This window comes from Periplaneta americana, chromosome 7 (genome assembly GCF_040183065.1).
Source record: "Periplaneta americana isolate PAMFEO1 chromosome 7, P.americana_PAMFEO1_priV1, whole genome shotgun sequence".
Taxonomy (NCBI): Eukaryota; Metazoa; Arthropoda; class Insecta; order Blattodea; family Blattidae; genus Periplaneta; species Periplaneta americana.
Window position 1 is genome coordinate 34610831 of NC_091123.1, and position 18202 is coordinate 34629032.

Sequence of the window (18202 nt, forward strand, 5' to 3'; positions counted from 1 at the left end):
AAGAACCTTCGTATCATTGTTACTGAATTTGTTTTTGTAAGCTACAAAATGCAAAAAGTTGGAGTTGCCACTTTTCAACAATATCTTCTGTGGCAACAGAAATAGTTTTCCAAAACTCATAACTTGAAACTTTGAAAGTTTTACTATGAAATGACATACCATGTTAATTTTTCCATTAATACTTCATAATATTAAAGTGTTACAATTATTTTGAAACACTGTGTATACATCAAATTCTGGAAGTATGAGAGAAGGTCGAAGTTCATATAAATATGTAAACAATGACATGATTGCTAAGAACTAATTAAACTTTTTACTCTATGTATATACTAATCCAATTTAATCTAACTTAGGACAAGTAATATTCGTATAGCAAAAATAATGTTAAATTACAAGGTATTTTTCCCAGATATTCTACACCAAAAAGGTTACAATCTTATTCACAATATTATAACCTATGAAGTTTACATTTCTTACAGTGCCTAACGGCATGCACTGCATTGCAGAAATACTGGACCAAATCGGATGTACAGCTGTCCGGGAAGCCAGAAGACTAATGACAAGACACGCAAACCATCCATTTCATTAGTTGATCAAAGTCTTGAGCATTAGATTAATAATAACTTTCTACAAACCATTAAAAGCAAAGTTTTTGGGGAACAAGTGGTGTGAATATTCAATGATGAACAAAATTTTATATTTACTAGGTCAATTTTGAACACTTTGTTTAAACTCTGCAACTCAGCCTCAAACATAAATCTAATACCAGCCACCACGAATTCTTCCTTGGGAAGAGGGGTTGCAAGGATAACCTACATCTCCACAGTTGGAACTAGAGCATGCATTGACATCAAAATGTTTCAAGGACATTTTCACGTTCTCAATGAAACACTAAAATGTTTCAAACTGTTCTCCTGCAAAGATAATCCGTTAAATTTTTACTTAATAAAAAAATCAAACTTGCCATATCCTCTTAAGTTAGAACAGAACATACTTGTAACATATATATGTATTTATAGGAAGTGAGAATAGTGACAAAGGATTAGATGTAAGCAGAATAGTGAGAAAGTGAAAGTGAGAGCAATTAGGAATGAGTGATAATAGTGAGAAAGGGTTAAGAGAAGTGTACAAGTGACAGCATAAAATTAGTACTAACATTTGAACGTTGGAACATTAAATGAATATAAGAGAAAGATATGAGAAAAGGTCAAAGAACAAATAGGACAAATAATTCAATATGATAATTTATAGAGAAAAATTGAAATTGAGATTTTAGTGAATAGTAGTTAGAGGGAAAAGGGGGTGTGAAAGGAGTATGTAGTATTAGATATATTAGGATTAATGAACAAATAGAGAATAGCAAATGAAATGTAGGAGAAATTGACTGCAAATAATGTGTTATTGTAATAATATGTTAATGGTGGCACAGGATACAGAAATGTGAGGTACACCATTACATGTAAAGAAGTGCTGTGACGAAATATATCATATCATACTTGTAATATTCTATTTCGTACATTACAAAAATAACACAAAAATACAATTCCTCCACAAAAAGTGAAGGTAATCAATGGTATTTGACGGATGAACACAGTAAAACATAAAGGAGTTAATTTCGACGCAATAAACAAGTCATATTTCACTGTAAGACTGGCACATGCTTTGTACAAAATATAAAGTTATGCACATAATGCCACAAATATTAGTCACCAATAAGGAACAACGCAATCAAATTCAAAGCTAAAAACTCAGACAAATTAAGTAGCCTTAAATCAAATACTATCACTAACACGCAGTGAAACTTGCATCCTAAGAAAGCAAGACAGTGACAATTCGAAACAATAGACGAGATAAGAGAAATGCCGGACATAACCTTAAAAGAAGAAAAATATATTCTCAGAAGTACAAAGTATACTACAGATAATATCAAATAGACAAAGAACTGATATTAACGTGTAAAAGACAAAAAAAAAATTGAACGACATTTTATCTTGCACCTACAAAGCTGTAGTAGACTAAATATAGCATGATGATAACAAAGATGGAGAGGACAAATATAGGTGCAACAGGAACCAGAGAATCAGAAATGCAATGCCACTCTTATCTTCAAATGATATTATCCCATTTCCACTTAATGTTGTTGAAGTCTTACAAACAACTATTTCATTAAACAAGTTACAATTTTCTTGGTCATGAATTCACTTTTTTTTTTTTTTTCTTCACATTCAGCAATTTATTGATAAAGTTCCAAAACAAATATGTTTTCTGCCTTTTCGTATTTTAGTGTAAATTCAAATAATGATGCACAAATATTGTTCATGTCCAGATGTCAAAACAATTGGGCACAGAGACATTAGTGTAGGTTTAAGAAAGTCAGAGGTTGTGGAAAAGTGCATGTTATACACTTAAAAAGGATTTTGGTGTTCTGTGTTTCTTGTAGAAATTTGCATTGTATTGACCAAGACGCTTGATGAATGGATTTTCACTTGAATTTGCACTGTTATAAAACTTCTTAACTTGTTCACGTAATGAGCCTTTCAGAAATGTCATGTCCAAATCAAAGTGTATTTGTGCATTTGTTGTGTACCAGTCTGAATTATGTATTATTCGGAGCACTTTATTTTGAACAATTTGAAGAGGTTGAAAGACTGTTTTTGGAATATAACACCAAGCTGGGGCAACGTAAGTTAGGATTGGTAAAATCAGCATTTTGTAGAGCATAACTTTTCTTCTTAGACTGAGAACAGGAGATTTGAACAGGGGGTAAAGATGAGATATTCTAAGAGAGCTCTTAGTTGTTACAGATTTTATGTGGTTGTGCCATAACAACTTGTTATCAAGAGTAATACCAAGATATTTTACATGGTCACTGTATTGAATTTCTTGATTGCATATTTTTATTTTGTCGCAAGGTCTTTTTAAACACTTGGACAAAATTATTGACTGACATTTTTCAGGATTTAAAGAAATACGCCATTCTTTAAGCCATTCTTCTAATAGAAGTACATGGTTTTGAACTGCATAAAAGTACGTGAATATACATAGTACAGATTTTAGTAATTACTCGTACATGGCCATGATATTAAAAATTGCATTGTGATTATATCCAAAAATACACGGTAAAGTACATGGTCATGATACTAGTAAATACATAGTTTGTCAAATGATATCAAATATAGACTACACAATACAGGTTCCAGTAAGTATAGACCCAGAAACAAAATTTGGGCCACCTGAATTTTCCAAGTTCAGTTATAACTAAACTGCGAATTTATGCCTATATGCCTATTTTAATCCTTAATCTGAAGATGCAAGCTTTTAAGTTACATATCCATTTTAAGGCATTGTGAGTATTATCTGCGAATTCTATAGTGCCTATAATTGCCTATTTCACTAGTAAATGCCTATTTGCTTATAAATGCCTAAAAGTTTCCTAAATATCAGTATTATATATTATATTTGAATTTATTGACTATTCTATCGATATTTTTTAATCTGTAATTTGTTTCTTTTTTTTATCCAGCAGCAAATATTATCCTGGCAAACCCAAAGCTAACATCTGATCTTGCTTTCATCAAAGCAAACTTTGGAAATCTGCCTGTTTACATAACGAAACTGGAAACGAGGAGTATTCCACTCCACAGTGCTGTGCAAGTTATGAAGAAAGTAGAAACTATTCTTAAAGAAATAGGCCTACCAAGCAGTGTGGGAGAAACAATGAGGAATAAGTATTTGAAAATTGTGAAAAGAAATCCTGGTAGGGAGCAAGTGTTACTGCTGATTGGAAATGACATTGACATTACTGCGTTCTCACTGGTTTAGTCCCCAGCTGAGATTGAATCCCTGAAGTATTACCCCATCACTTCATGTTAAGTGGAGAGGAGTTTCTCCCAATTTAAGAACATTCTTACAGACAACAGGCATCAGTTCTCATTACAACATTTGGAGCAATATTTATTCACTGCCATAATGACATTACCATAGAAATTAGTGTATAATGCTACACTATGGCCGTGTTAGCCATTAAGAATTAGAAATTGTCAATGCCTTTTTAAATGCCTATTTTGCCTGCCTATTTCAACCGTTTTAGTACCTAAAAATCCGCAGCTTAGTTATAACATACTGCTCATGCGCAGTAAGCTGGCCCAAATTGTGTTTCTGGGTCTATACAGTCACATAATATTACCATGGATGAATATAACAAAATGCGAAATTGCGATCAACACCATCTACCTTCATCCGGCTGAAGCAACAAGATCACAGCCCAGTGTTGGTGTTTTTTTTTTTAGTTGGTTATTTAACGACTTTGTATCGACTAACTTACAAGATTATTTAGCGTCGATTAGATTGGTGATAGTGAGATGGTCTTTGGCAAGAAGAGGCCGAGGATTCACCACAGATTACCTGGCATTCACCTTATGGTTGGGGAAAATCTCGAAAAAAAACCCAACCAGGTATTCAGCCCAAGTGGGGATCGAACCCGCGCCCTAGCATAACTTCAGACTGGCAGGCAAGCGCCTTAACCAACAACCACGCCGATGGCTTTCTAGGTGGTTAACATTAGAATTACGTGATGGGCAGATTCTCCAGAATTCTTCACTTATCCATTAGGGTTATACGAAAACAAGATGGAAGCCAAAAAAAAAAAAAAAAAAACCGAGGCAAATGTTCTACACATGACTAAGTGGTTGTATATGCCAGTGTTTCTCAACTGCCAGGCTGTGGCCTGGTATCTGGCCTTGGCATCAATTATGCCGACCAAGAGATATTCTCCTGGAATTTGTCATTTTACTTTTCCAAGCATGGATACCATCCCATTGTGGAATCCTGGGAAACGAGAATGCGGATGCTTTAGCAAAGAAGGGCAGCACTGCTGCTTACAGATCTGTTACTAAATCTACGTATTACTCTGTGAAAAGATTTATTAAATCTACATACTTAGACTTCAACAAACAAAATTTCATAACACAATCCCAAGGGAAAAAATGGAACACTCTGCATCATAATCCACAGTTAATTCCCGATTTACCACGAAAATCGTCTGTAGCTGCATTTAGATTGGCAACAGGCCATGATTGTTTGGCCAAGCACCCGCATAGAATTGGAATATATAAGTCCCCTAACTGCCCACTGTGCAACTCAAACCAAGAAACGGATTCGGAACACCTCAAAATCTGTGCTTCAGTGGCTGGCCATGATAATATCTTTGAAAATTATTGGAGTGCAAGAGGTCAAATGACTTTATTGTCAAACACCTGGCATTAGAAAACAACAACAACTTTTCCAAGCATTTTTCACGAATAAATATTTTGTAGTGGAAATATTCTTGGGAGAATAATTTTCGTTACTGTGCTCAAAAGCATAGATTCAAGTCGTTTCTAAACTCTAAATTATGAAATCTAACTAAACATCTGTGTAGCAAATGTCAGTGACCAAGCCTGCAAGCTGATCACAACAATGAGCAGCAAATCCTCTGTTATCAGAACTGCTACCTTTTCGACATAGTATCACAAAATATCCTGATTTAGTCAACAAACCCATTGAATTCTTCATGCGTAAAAGAGATTCCCTTAAAATAGAAAATAAAATTATTCAGCCATAATCAGACTATATTAAAGAAGCAGGGGATTTCAATTCACAGGATTCATTCTCAGATATTATTGCAGCCCACTTGAACAGGTTACTGTTTGTTGAACACAAAGACATAGTCCTTTATCATGAAGAAATCCTTCAACCTATTGAATTATCATCTGATAAACAATTGAAACGTATCCTACTTTTAAATCTATTAGTAAATTCGAAATTATTCTGGATAAGAATAAAAAATGAACATCCAGATTTATATGAAATAGGAATCTGATTTCTTCTTTATTTTCCCCACCACATCTGAGCAACTGCATTTTCTGCCATGACAAAACAAAGGAACAGTCTGCAACTTTCTGTCTCCATTTGACTATCATTTCAATTCATCCCAGAATTAACAAGCTAACAGACAGAAAAGAGCAATAAAAGGCTCACTAAAACCTTAAAAATTCTCAGGTGTAAAACAAAATGAAATGAAGCACTGGAAGTTAACTTTTTCAATAACTTATAATTATTGTGTTAATGTGCTGCATTTTTGAATACATAAAATTAATTATGTGTTGGAACTAGAGTTATAATTGAGATATTCATACATTTTTAGACATAAGATCACATACACTGCATATAAAACATTTGGCATGTGTATGTGTGAAAAGTGTTTTGCTGATATGTTGACATGGTTCTGCTGCTCCCCTGCTCAGCTGACTTCTGTGGTGAGTTACAGTGCATTAACATTATCCACATTTTTTTTTCAACCCAAGAATACATTATTAAAATCAATTTGATAATACAATGATCAAGGTCATACATTTTGGTAATCACAAAGAGATAATGTCAATGAAAATTAGCATAAATTAATTATGTTGGCTTCAGAAAACTACAACATGCTTCAAAATTTCGTAATTCAGGGACTGATAATTATTTAAATTATAATAATCTTTAAGCCTTAAGATTAAGCAATACTTAATTATTAATAGGGTAAAAGGTAAAGGTATCCCTGTAACATGCCATGAAGGCACTTGGGGGGGGGGGGGGCATGGAGGTAGAGCCCCATGCTTTTCATGACCTCGGCACTAGAATGAGGTGGTGTGGTCGGCACCACGCTCTGACCACCTTTTACCCCCAGGAAAGACCCGGTACTCAATTTTATAGGAGGCTGAGTGAACCTCAGGGCTTTTCTGAAAGTTTGGCAACGATAAAAAATCCTGTCACAACCTGGGATCGAACCCCGGACCTCCCAGTCCATAGCCAGCTGCTCTACCAGCTGAGCTACCCGGCCGCCAATAGGGTACTCAAATGTATGAACTTTAAAAAAAATGGAAAAGATATTTACGAGTAAATTTGTTGGGACCAGGCCTAGCTAAAACCTTAAAAATTCTCAGGTGTAAAAGAATTTACTGGGCCGTGGTCTTTCGAAGGTTGAGAACCACTGGGATGTGCAGTGTATGTTGAACAGTGATGTTTGTAGATCTTATTAAAATGGTGTTGTTGAATGTATTGTAAAATAGTATATAATTTAGTAATATAATAATTTCAATTTTATCTAACCAGTTTCACACTTTTCCAATGCTAAATACCCAAAGAATACAACCTCAATTATCCAAACTTTCGTTTTCTTTTCTGTCCCTTTTTGGTTGTATTTTAATAAAAGTTGCAAGTAGAAGGTAGTGTAAAATAATGTCCCTTTCATCTTATTGTTGGTTTCAATATTAACTTTCAGTGAAAGATGCAAGAAATAAAAATTTTAATTATTTTAATTTTTGTTTCAAAAGGGAGGGGGGGGGGGCAATGTTTTATGCACGTAATTATAGATTGACAACTCGAACTGAAACCCCGACCGAGTTACTACGTGAGCTCTGGCTGTCTTGGGGAGGAGCAAGTGAGAAAGCACGGAGGGAAGGGAGAGAGCACTATGCACTAAGTTTGCAGGTCCACTCACAGTTTGTCAAACCTGCTAACAAAAACATTAAAAGCAGGGTTGAGAAAAACCCAGGTATTTAAAAAAAAGACCCAACCCAGTGGATTTTACTGGGTTTTTATGGGTTTTTCTCTAATGGGTATTAAATAGCTCAATTTCGTGACTAAGTGATTCAGAACACCAACATATTCTAAGAACTACTTCATGAGCAAAAACTGGTAAATTAAATAAGCAAAGATTGGTAAATTATTATTAAATATTCTTAAGTTGGCAGCCTGCTCTTCCACTATCTTGCTAATATGTTAGATCCAAGATTCAGAGGGGCAAGAATAACTGCAGATCAAGAGGAAAGTGCAGAAAATTGGCTCACAGAGATTCATCCAGAGTGGGTGACAAGTGTTATGTCTTTTAGGATTGCTGATTCTGATTATTTTCCTGCTACTATGTTTTCTGACGCAGTTGTACAACAGTTCAGTCCAAAAAATGGTGGAAAATAATGGAATTGAAAACAACAAAAAAGGGGAACTTGGCAACAGGATTTATGAGCTTTGTGAAAAGTTTAATTTCTTGCCCTGCCAGCACTGCATCCATTGAGATCTTCACCACCTATGGGCTTGTTTGGTCAAAGTTAAGAAATAAGTTAGGAGAGGAAAAAGCTGAGAAATTAGTGAAGATCTACAGATTTCTGCATGTTAAGAAGGACTGAATTGTGATGTAGTTAATATTAATACCATTCTACAATAAAACACCGTGTTGATGAAAGTAATTTTTTCTTTATAATGAAACATTACCTAATTAATAACTTCTGCTGACAAATTGTTACAGTAAATAAATATGATGCACCTTTTTGTAATATTTTATATGTTGATTAAATTACGAGAAATAAATATATGGGTTTTGTATCGGATTTTTTATTGAAGGGGGAAAAAACCCCATATGGTTTTTTTGGGTCGGGTTAAATTACAACAACCCTGATTAAAAGGTTGACTAGTTGCCTGCAATGCTAGCACAATGGAACCTTCCTAGCTGACAGTCGAGGCAAAAATGAAGAATCCATTATTGTGGTAATACTGGAGAGTGGTTCTTCTATTGGTCGCGATGCCCACACACCACCCTCTCAGATATTTACGTGGTGATTGGTGACTGAATGACGAGGACCGAGGGAGAGAGAAGAAAGAAAGAGATTCCAGAAGTTGGCGTGTTTTACGGGGTTTCACTTGAAGTTGTCAAACTATAGAAGCATGGAATAATGACTCATTCCTTCCACCACTTGGTACGCTGATATACACATAAAGTAATTAGTTATTCCGGGCAAAAACAGGTGGCAGAAATACGATGAAAGAGTAATGAAATGGAGAAAAATTCTCTCCGGCGCCGGGATTTGAACCCGGATTTTCAGCTCTATGTGCTGACGCTTCATCCACTAAGCCACACCGGATTCCACCCCAGCGTCGGACAGAATCGTCTCAGTTTTAAGTTCCAACTCTTGGGTTCCCTCTAGTGGCCGCCCTCTGCACTACGTCATAGATAGGCTTATCTATGAACCTAGGACCGAAGTCTTTCATCGTATGATGACGCAGAACATCTGCATGGAAATATCATATGTACTTCGGTACATTAAAATAATGTATATAGGTGGCAGAAAGTTGAATTTCTACATTAGTGCCTCTAGCGTTTGAAATGAGGAAGTCCATAACTTTCGCATCCTATTATTCATCCGTGATATTACACTTCAATGATACCTATATTGTACAAATACCTGTTAAGTACACGATAATACAAAAATGTAGGCTATACTGCAGGCCAGTGGCGATATACAGAAAGTTTAACAACCAGTTCTCTAATATGAACCTACTTAAACATATACGGTATATGTCCATGGTAATTGCAAATACTTACTTACTGGCTTTTAAGGAACCCATAGGTTCATTGCCGCCCTCACATAAGCCCGCCATTGATCCCTATCCTGAGCAAGATTAATCCAGTCTCTACCATCATATCGTACCTCCCTCAAATCCATTTTAATATTATCTTCCCATCTACGTCTCGGCCTCCTCAAAGGTATTTTTTCCCTTCGGCCTCCCAACTAACACTCTATATGCATTTCTGGATTCGCCCATACGTGCTACATGTCCTGCCCATCTCAAACATCTGGATTTTATGTTCCTAATTATGTCAGGTGAAGTATACAATGCATGCAGCTCTGCGTTGTGTAACTTTCTCCATTCTCCTGCAACTTCATCCCTTTTAGCCCCAAATATTTTCCTAAGAACCTTATTCTCAAACACCCTTAATCTCTGTTCCTCTCTCAAAGTGAGAGTCCAAGTTTCACAACCATACTGAACAACCGGTAATATAACTGTTTTATAAATTCTAACTTTCAGACTGTTTGACAGAAGACTAGATGACAAAAGCTTCTCAACCGAATAATAACACGCATTTCTCATATTTATTCTGCGTTTAATTTCCTCCCAAGTGTCATTTAGATTTGTTACTGTTGCTCCAAGATATTTGAATTTTTCCACCTCTTTGAAGGATAAATCTCCAATTTTTATAATTCCATTTCGTACAATATTCTGGTCACGAGACATAATCATATACTTAGTCTTAATTGCAAATATTATCTAAAAATAATTTAACAACCAGTTCGTTCAAATCAGTGCGAACTGGCCGAATATTACCACTGCTGCACGCCCAATATGAAATTACTACACTCCCTAAACCTAAATATTACACAGAAATTGGTGAAACTAGCGCGGTCAGTTCCGGTGATTTCGAAAGTGAAAGTCTGCCATTACACCACCTTATTACAGACCAGTACGAACACCATAAAACAAAATAATCACCAGTCTTAGCTCAACACTTGAAAATCCTACACAAATTTATATACCTATGGAAGGCATAAAAGCCTAAAATAACCTCACCTAACCTTTCACAGATTTGTATAGGCAAGGCATAGCGTGAGTGTAAAAATACGGAATTAAAATTTGAGGTAAGTCTTGATGGGAGTCCACCTGTATGTAGGCAACAATTTCGCACGACTGCAAACAAGTAGCATAACATTATATACACGGGTTCTTCTTTAATGCACATGCGCAGTGTTTTAAGCAAAACTTATGCAATAAGGATGCTTCATATTTTATTTCTATATCTGTACACTAGCGTGGAACTTTCGTAATGTCACCAAAATTAACTTAGCATGACTAAGGAGAGAGCTCTGAACATTTTGTGTATAAGTGGGATACCAGAAATTAATTCAGCACTAGTTTAGCACGAATGTTCAAAGAGATTGTGGATGTCTGCATATATTTGCTGCAATTTAATGGCATTACACAAGAGATGAACTCTTGAACTGAATTATGATTCACTAAAGCTTACTTCAGAATGTAAAATATAAAAGTCAGTACGTTTAGAAGTCCTGTAGATTGTATGCACATGGAAATATGGATCCCTGCACAGTTGTAAACGGCTAAACTAATTTAGATAGGCCTAAGATCTGCCTATTAAAACAAGTAATAATTCACAAAGTTTTTGTTGTAGAAGAATCTACTATTATTACCAAAAGATCACATTTATCATCTATTATTAATTTTATACTATTGACTGAGGAAGAAAGGCCAACAGAGACCTAGGTGTGATAAAATTGTTAGGGCCTCTGTAGTTTTACAGTTTAAGTGACAAAGTTACATTCTGTTCCGTATGTAGTGAGACATTTCTGGGAGGAACTGCAGAAAAAAGTCTGAATACTGCTTTAAAAACTGTCTTCACAAAATATTTAACATATGCTGTACATGATTAACAGTCTCTTACAGCACATTCAATTTTTATTAAAACACCAGCCAGGTCATCGCCCAGTAATAAAGGTCCAGGGCAAGTACATTACCAAATGTGTGTGTGTGTGTATTTATTTCAATTATGATTGACATATTGTCAGCCTCTTTACATTCATAGTGCTTATGTACTTATTGTCTAGTTTTGTTGGAAAATATGGTGACGGGTGATCCCAAATGAAGAAAATCGTTGAAGATCATTAGGTCTACATATTATTAAGAACTGAATCCATCCAGTAATTTAGCTGGGACAAAAGGATAGAGGTGGTTTAGACACTGCAAATAGAAGAACACAACCAAAACGATGAGTTAAGGTTGGTAGCAAGAAAGCGCAAGAAGTATGTTGGCACACCTTCAGATATAGCATACTTATGTGGGACAAATAATGCAATTGAGGCCAAACTTTAAATAGAAGAGCACAACCAAAACTAGTATCTCTATAGGATACTAGAGCAGACTAAATAAATATTTAACAGGGGTTGTAAATTACCAATAGGTTAGCTTTGAGATCACATTCGTACCTAACCTACTGCCAACACATGTTTCTGAATAACAGTGTTCTCCAGCACTTCACATTATAGCCTAGATTTTGTTTTCCAAACTAGAAGTAAGCTTCATGTACATTCAAGATCAACAAAAACACAGACATAATGCGACGTCTAAACATTACCTCAGACGAATTTAAGATTCTACAGCTAAGTAGACCTAGACAACAGAATTTTAATAGGTCTATAACAGTTCACCTAAAAGTAACGTCAAAAAGTGAATCTGCTTTCGTCTACATTATTAGATTCATAATAGAACTACACAAGGCAGCTACGAAAAATGAAGAAACGTAAAATTTAAATAAAAGTGAAGTAAAAAGTATGTTGCCTGACCTAGTTTCTTCTGCAACATTGAAGTAAGAAAGTAAAAGTTTCACATTGACGTTAGCTATAGCTAAGCTTCCTATAGGCCTATAATGATGCATCAACCTAGACGTTTAATTCAAATTAACTTAAGACCTCAAACGTATCATATTATATTAATCTGACTGCCTAACTAGTCCCAGATATGGAAATATGCACATGTTCATTGGTTCAAAGATAAGAAAGCGATAATAAAACACTTGCAGTATGTACCTATTTTAGGTAAAGGCACGTCGACACTTCAAATATGAAATGTAGAATGAATATACAACACTTTGCTTTTATACAAAAATTACCTTAAGTTCTAAAATTTATCCATATCTTAACACTACTTGAAAATGAATTTCATACATACATAATCTGTATTTACGTAGATATTTGTGCATTTCGTAACTAGTTTTTCAACCTCTAACCTTTATATAAAGGTTTTTAAATGCGTTATCATTCACAAAACAAACTTGGAAACAACTGTCCCATTTTCAATTATGTGACCTCCAAGCACAATATTTCAATAAATACTTTATTTAGCCTCACTAATATTGATAATTAGTGCTGGTTCAATACCAACGTCATTTTCAGAGTACCTCTCACACGAACATAAATGAAATTATTTCATATATAATCGAATTTTACAGCAGTCGCAACATGCCAGAGGACAAAATACCTTTCAGTCTCAAGGATGAAAACGGATTTATATTTAAGAAAGTATAAATGCAAAGATGGCGACCTACGTCAAATTTATGTAGTCGGGAAAGCAAGTGACAATTATCGCTTTATATAAAATGTAACTTTACCTGGACAAGTGGTGTAGAACTGATACGAGTATTGAGATTGCATGTAATGTAATACAACACTCTGCAACTGAACACCGACGTTTATAACATATGTTTGTTACCTGACTTAAGAGAGAACTCTCTTTTTCAGTGCCAACGACAAAAGTATTTTTCACACCATCTGAGTTGCAGGGGGAGAAGTTACAAGTTCGCGGCAAAGAAATCGTAAATGTGGATCGTACAAACATTACGCAGTAATTTGTAACGTGTATAAAATAACAAATTCAATTCTAATATATATATCTAAATACTTAATAAAATATTCTTAGCACATTTAAGAGCAACAACAGGGATAGAAAAGAAACAATTATTATATGAAGGTCGTATAATTCTCGGAATTGATATGATCTTCAATTTTGCAACATCTATGTATTCATCTCCCATTACTTAGTGTATTTCGAGAAATGGCAAAACAATACCATAATGTAGTACCACAGAGGTATTAATTAAGCAGTCGTCCTTAATTAATTAGCGTATAGTTTCGTTAACATTTTTCTATGTAAAATACCATGTGATATTTTCCCTCACCTTTGCAGTAGAGCCAACATAAATATAGTTAATCTTTGACAGACACAGCATAGTCTGACACCATTTGAACAATAATATTCCCTAGTAGGTATAATACTTCGACTACGGCTCATAGATGGCAGTTGACATTGTAGAAAAAAATCTATGTGTATATCGAAGACAAACCTGGTAGCTGTAGCGGTAACCTTTGAAGAGCGCCATTTCGTTTAATAGAAACACACCGACAAGATAGGACATCACATCCCTCAAATGTGTAGCAGGTCCCGCACTCCGCAGTTCGCGTCCTTCAATGCGCCAGTCATTTGCACGCCAACGATAATACGTTACGCGGAAGCGTATAATAAAAAGATATAAAAACCGAGATACCTTAAATGTACGCAAGCACGCTGTACTGGAACACACTTCGTACATAAACAAAGATAAAATCTAATTGCAAATGAAGTACATGAATACATGCCTTGTGCATGCAAGGTTTCATCCTCTTCGTTTTCGTTGCCGACATTACAATAAACAACAAAATACATACGAAGATTTTGAAATGTGAACTTCCTACAGCGATCACTTAAACAGTTTTTGTATTGTGAGAACGTTCGTTCGAAATCACAGGATATTAATGGTGCATGTAAATAATACAACTGCTGTTCTGATATTTGTTGTTTGTTTTTTTAATTTGTTTACTATGTTATGTATCACTTTTAGCCCACTATGTTTTTTTTTATCAAAAACACTGCGTAACTTCTGTTTTACTCGTTCGGTTATTGGTCTCGGACTTGCTCGATTAATTTTATTAAATATCTCATCAATAATATTTATTAATGGAGAAAAATTCGTTCCAGCACCGGTAAACGAACCCAGGACCCTCAACTTGGCGCGCTGAGTGCTCTTACCATCTGAGCTATGCCGAGATCCGATCCACAATGCCGGCCGGACTTTCCTCCTTTGTATCGTTAATGGCCTACTACCTGCGTTTTAGAGACACACACATATACTATACATTCAGGAGGGCATATCTTATTGACTTTACGGTCATTTCAACAACAGTTTTAGATAATTGTTAACACGGACATATTTATATTCAATAGAGGACGGCGAGGTCCTCTAATGAGAATACATAAATAATATTTATGGTTTTTGATATTTTTAATTTAGATTCTTCAAGCTCTTTAATAGCTTTTCACATACCCCCAAAATTGTCCTTTATAAAATTTAAACTTTCAAATAATTGTTTCGAAATTAGGGACTGAGCTACCTTTATATAAGAAGCTCGGTTTTATCTAAAGCGATAATAATTTTTGTAATGATATCGTAATATGTGGCATAGTATAGCACAACACTTAACCAAGAATCCCATTTTGTCAGTACTGGGCTTGGGGGGAGGGGGATTGTAGGTGCTATTTCTCTAAGTGTCAATGTCCTGGAAGGGGCTTTTCGGAATATTTTGTTTGCGTTTGCTATGAAATTGTCAACCTCGGGGTATGACATGCAAATAACGCCCGCCACTCTATGCAGTGCATGAGCTAGGTAAGTTACGTGGACCATGTTTGTATAGCGAATTTTTAGTGTTTTGGCTGCATCAGTAACAAAGAGAAACACGTTTTCATATCCTATACCATTGGACCATAAAAGGAACATAGATGTTTCAAAAAGCCTATCAGTTGTCGCATGGTCAACCTTTTGCATATTTATTTCTCTGATGTCAACGAAAATTTTTGTCCTACACTATCTGGTGACAGAATACTCACAATAACATTACCTGCGTATCTGCCATCAACATCAGTGTTTTCATAGATCGAAACTGATATTTCTCGAGAAATATACCACTCACCATATGTCAGACGAGTCCTCACTTCGTAAACAATATTTACTGCGCTGTTACGATGACTATTACACTTTTACTACGTCACACTACTTTCGACCAATAAAACGGTACGAAAGGACGTCTTTCAACCAATCATGGCCGCTTATCGCACAATTTTATCGCGTCCCTAGCATTTGTTTAATTTTACCGCGTCCCTAGCATTTGTTTATTTTTATCACTACCCTACCATTTGTTTCTTTGTTTGCCAACATTTCAAACTGCACTGGTCTGGACGTCAAAAAACAGAAAATTACAAACAACTCCAGTCGATGCACATCACTTTCAAATATGACTCGCATTTTGGCATTCAAGAACAAGAATTAATAAAGATCACTGGTCATATATGAAGAGCACCATTCGGAAATCCTGAATGAGTTGAGGGATACACCATGTACACCAACGAGTTCACTTCTTTTACGCACACGTCCAATATAACATCAACTGAACCAGCAACCACTAAAGCATTCAAATTTGAAAATTGTACTTTCAATAACTGTTTCTTTTAAAATTATCCATGTTTATTTGTTATTTCATCATCGGTAATTAAAACGTTTCTTGTTTATTTCATCATCCCTAATTAAAACTTTTCTAACACTTATTTATATTATTTAGGTTATGTTTGTTATAGCTTCTGCTATATATTACGGATAGTCACGTAACAGAGATTGTTTAATACTAAGATTTATTGAAAATCATCTGTCAAGTGACGTTGATTACTGGGATCCGGATGATTGAAATGGAACGCAAATGTTTTAATAAAAATGAAACTGAATCAATAAAGCCTTCTTGACTAGTAACAGTCCACAGAGTTCAATGATGATTCCAAAGTTGGCACAAACACTACTGCCATCTAGCGTAATGTTGAGATGGTACAACAATACATTTGAAGACAGTTGTATTTTCGTAAGCCAATTAATATTTTATTGTACACTTTGTTACTTCTAATCTTTTCTTCTAATCGTGTAATAGTCAATTAAATCCCACTCGAGTTTTGATTTTCTCTAGATAAATCAAAACCTCTAGTGAGATTACTGTTGATAAAATAAATAAAATTAGGGAGTCGGAAACAAAGTCTTTCCTATCACTGCATTCTATAATATATATTTTACATTTCCCAATTGGAGCGTTGAATAGGAGCTTTTTATGAATTCTTAACAATCTTCAACTTTTGCTATTTAAAGTTCCAAAGCTCTCAGGCGTTATTAAAAAGTGTGAATTACAGTTTTTGTAAATTATTCGGTAATATTATTGTATGGGTATTTATCTATTTTTTGTTGATGATTTTTGAACTGAATTTATTGTTTAATAGTGATATTTCTAGTCTAGTGATCTATAATTTTTATTTTTAATAAATAAATAAATAAATAAATAAATAAATAAATAAATAAATAAATAAATAAATAAATAAATAAATAAAATTAAACAAATAAATAAATAAATGAATAAGTAAATAAATAAATAAATACATTTTTTGTGAACATATTTACTTTAGAATCATAAAAAATTAAATAAAGAGGTAAATTTCGCAAGAATTGGTTTACTACTATATCGTGGAGATGCACACATACACAGGAAAAAAGATTATCGTGGCGCATTCATTTTTCCGACTATTTTCTGACCCTTCCTCTCCAGAGATTAAGATACAGACTTCATCGATTGAAAGCAATACTTTCCGGCTCTTGTCTTTCCCTTTCAAACAAAAGGTTAATATATGTAATGCTTCTCAAACCTATTTGGCTCTATGGATGTTCATTATGGGGATCGGCTTCTATAAGTCAAATCAAGCGTATTCAAAAATTCCAAAATCGGGCACTAAGGATAATCACTGGAGCACCATGGTACATGAGAAATGAAACACTTCATTCAGATCTAGATCTAGCCAAAATAGAGACTGTAATTCATTCTTCCTACACACGGTTATATGCAACATTGTCAACACATTCTAACAGCTTAATCAACCAGATTCCTCGGAACTTGCCCCCTGCACGGACTGATCGTCGCCTCAAGAGGAAAAGACACACTGATTTGTTGATGCTTTGAGGAACGTTAATGGACGTCACCCTCTCCACAAGTCTCATATTGTTGAAATGTTAATTATTTAAGCACAATTGATAGTACCAATGTACAAAAATTGTCAAATAAATTATAAAAAAAAAACATTTTCTGATGAAACTATGTTAAGACATCAAAATATTCTTTACAATATGAAGCACAGCTAAATTGAAGCTACTTACCATGCGGCTGAAGTTTGAGAGATTTATAAATGTTGGTACTTATAAATACGCTAAATGCTAAGGATGAATTTTTTTTAACTTAAAATCATGAAAAATAACTTTAATGAAATGACATATCAGTTCTTTTTTATTTACATATTTATTCATATATTTTATACAAAATACATTTCAACTCTGGCATTTTATAACGAAAGACATATCTATAAGAATGCAATCAGCACCAACTAGATATCTGGAACCTCTAGAAAATTTACATACACTTGAATGAAATAAATAATTTATAGTAAAATAAAATAGTTTCACCCCCGTTAAACGTCGTCGTCATCTAGTCACATATCACTTGCCACTACATAAGTAACTATTGCCACTATGGATTACGCTCGAAGGTGGGAAGTAAACAAGTTTTAGGTTATGTATCCCACAAACTATTTTACTCATTTTTTATGTAGAACGCTAAAGTCTAAGAACGTCTCATATAAACCAATCACAACTGTGGTTCTTGGAAGTATT

The 18202-nt window shown here is 34.6% G+C and overlaps 1 protein-coding gene across 1 annotated transcript in view; it reads right to left on the reverse strand.

The window, feature by feature from the left end:
• me31B (ATP-dependent RNA helicase me31b) overlaps window positions 1–13202 on the reverse strand; it is a 35461-nt gene extending 22259 nt beyond the window's left edge. Inside the window, exon 1 of the mRNA XM_069830595.1 lies at window positions 13034–13202. The gene's annotated coding sequence lies outside the window, so the exon portion shown is untranslated. The remainder of the gene's footprint in view (window positions 1–13033) is intronic.
• Between the last annotated feature and the right edge of the window lie 5000 nt (window positions 13203–18202).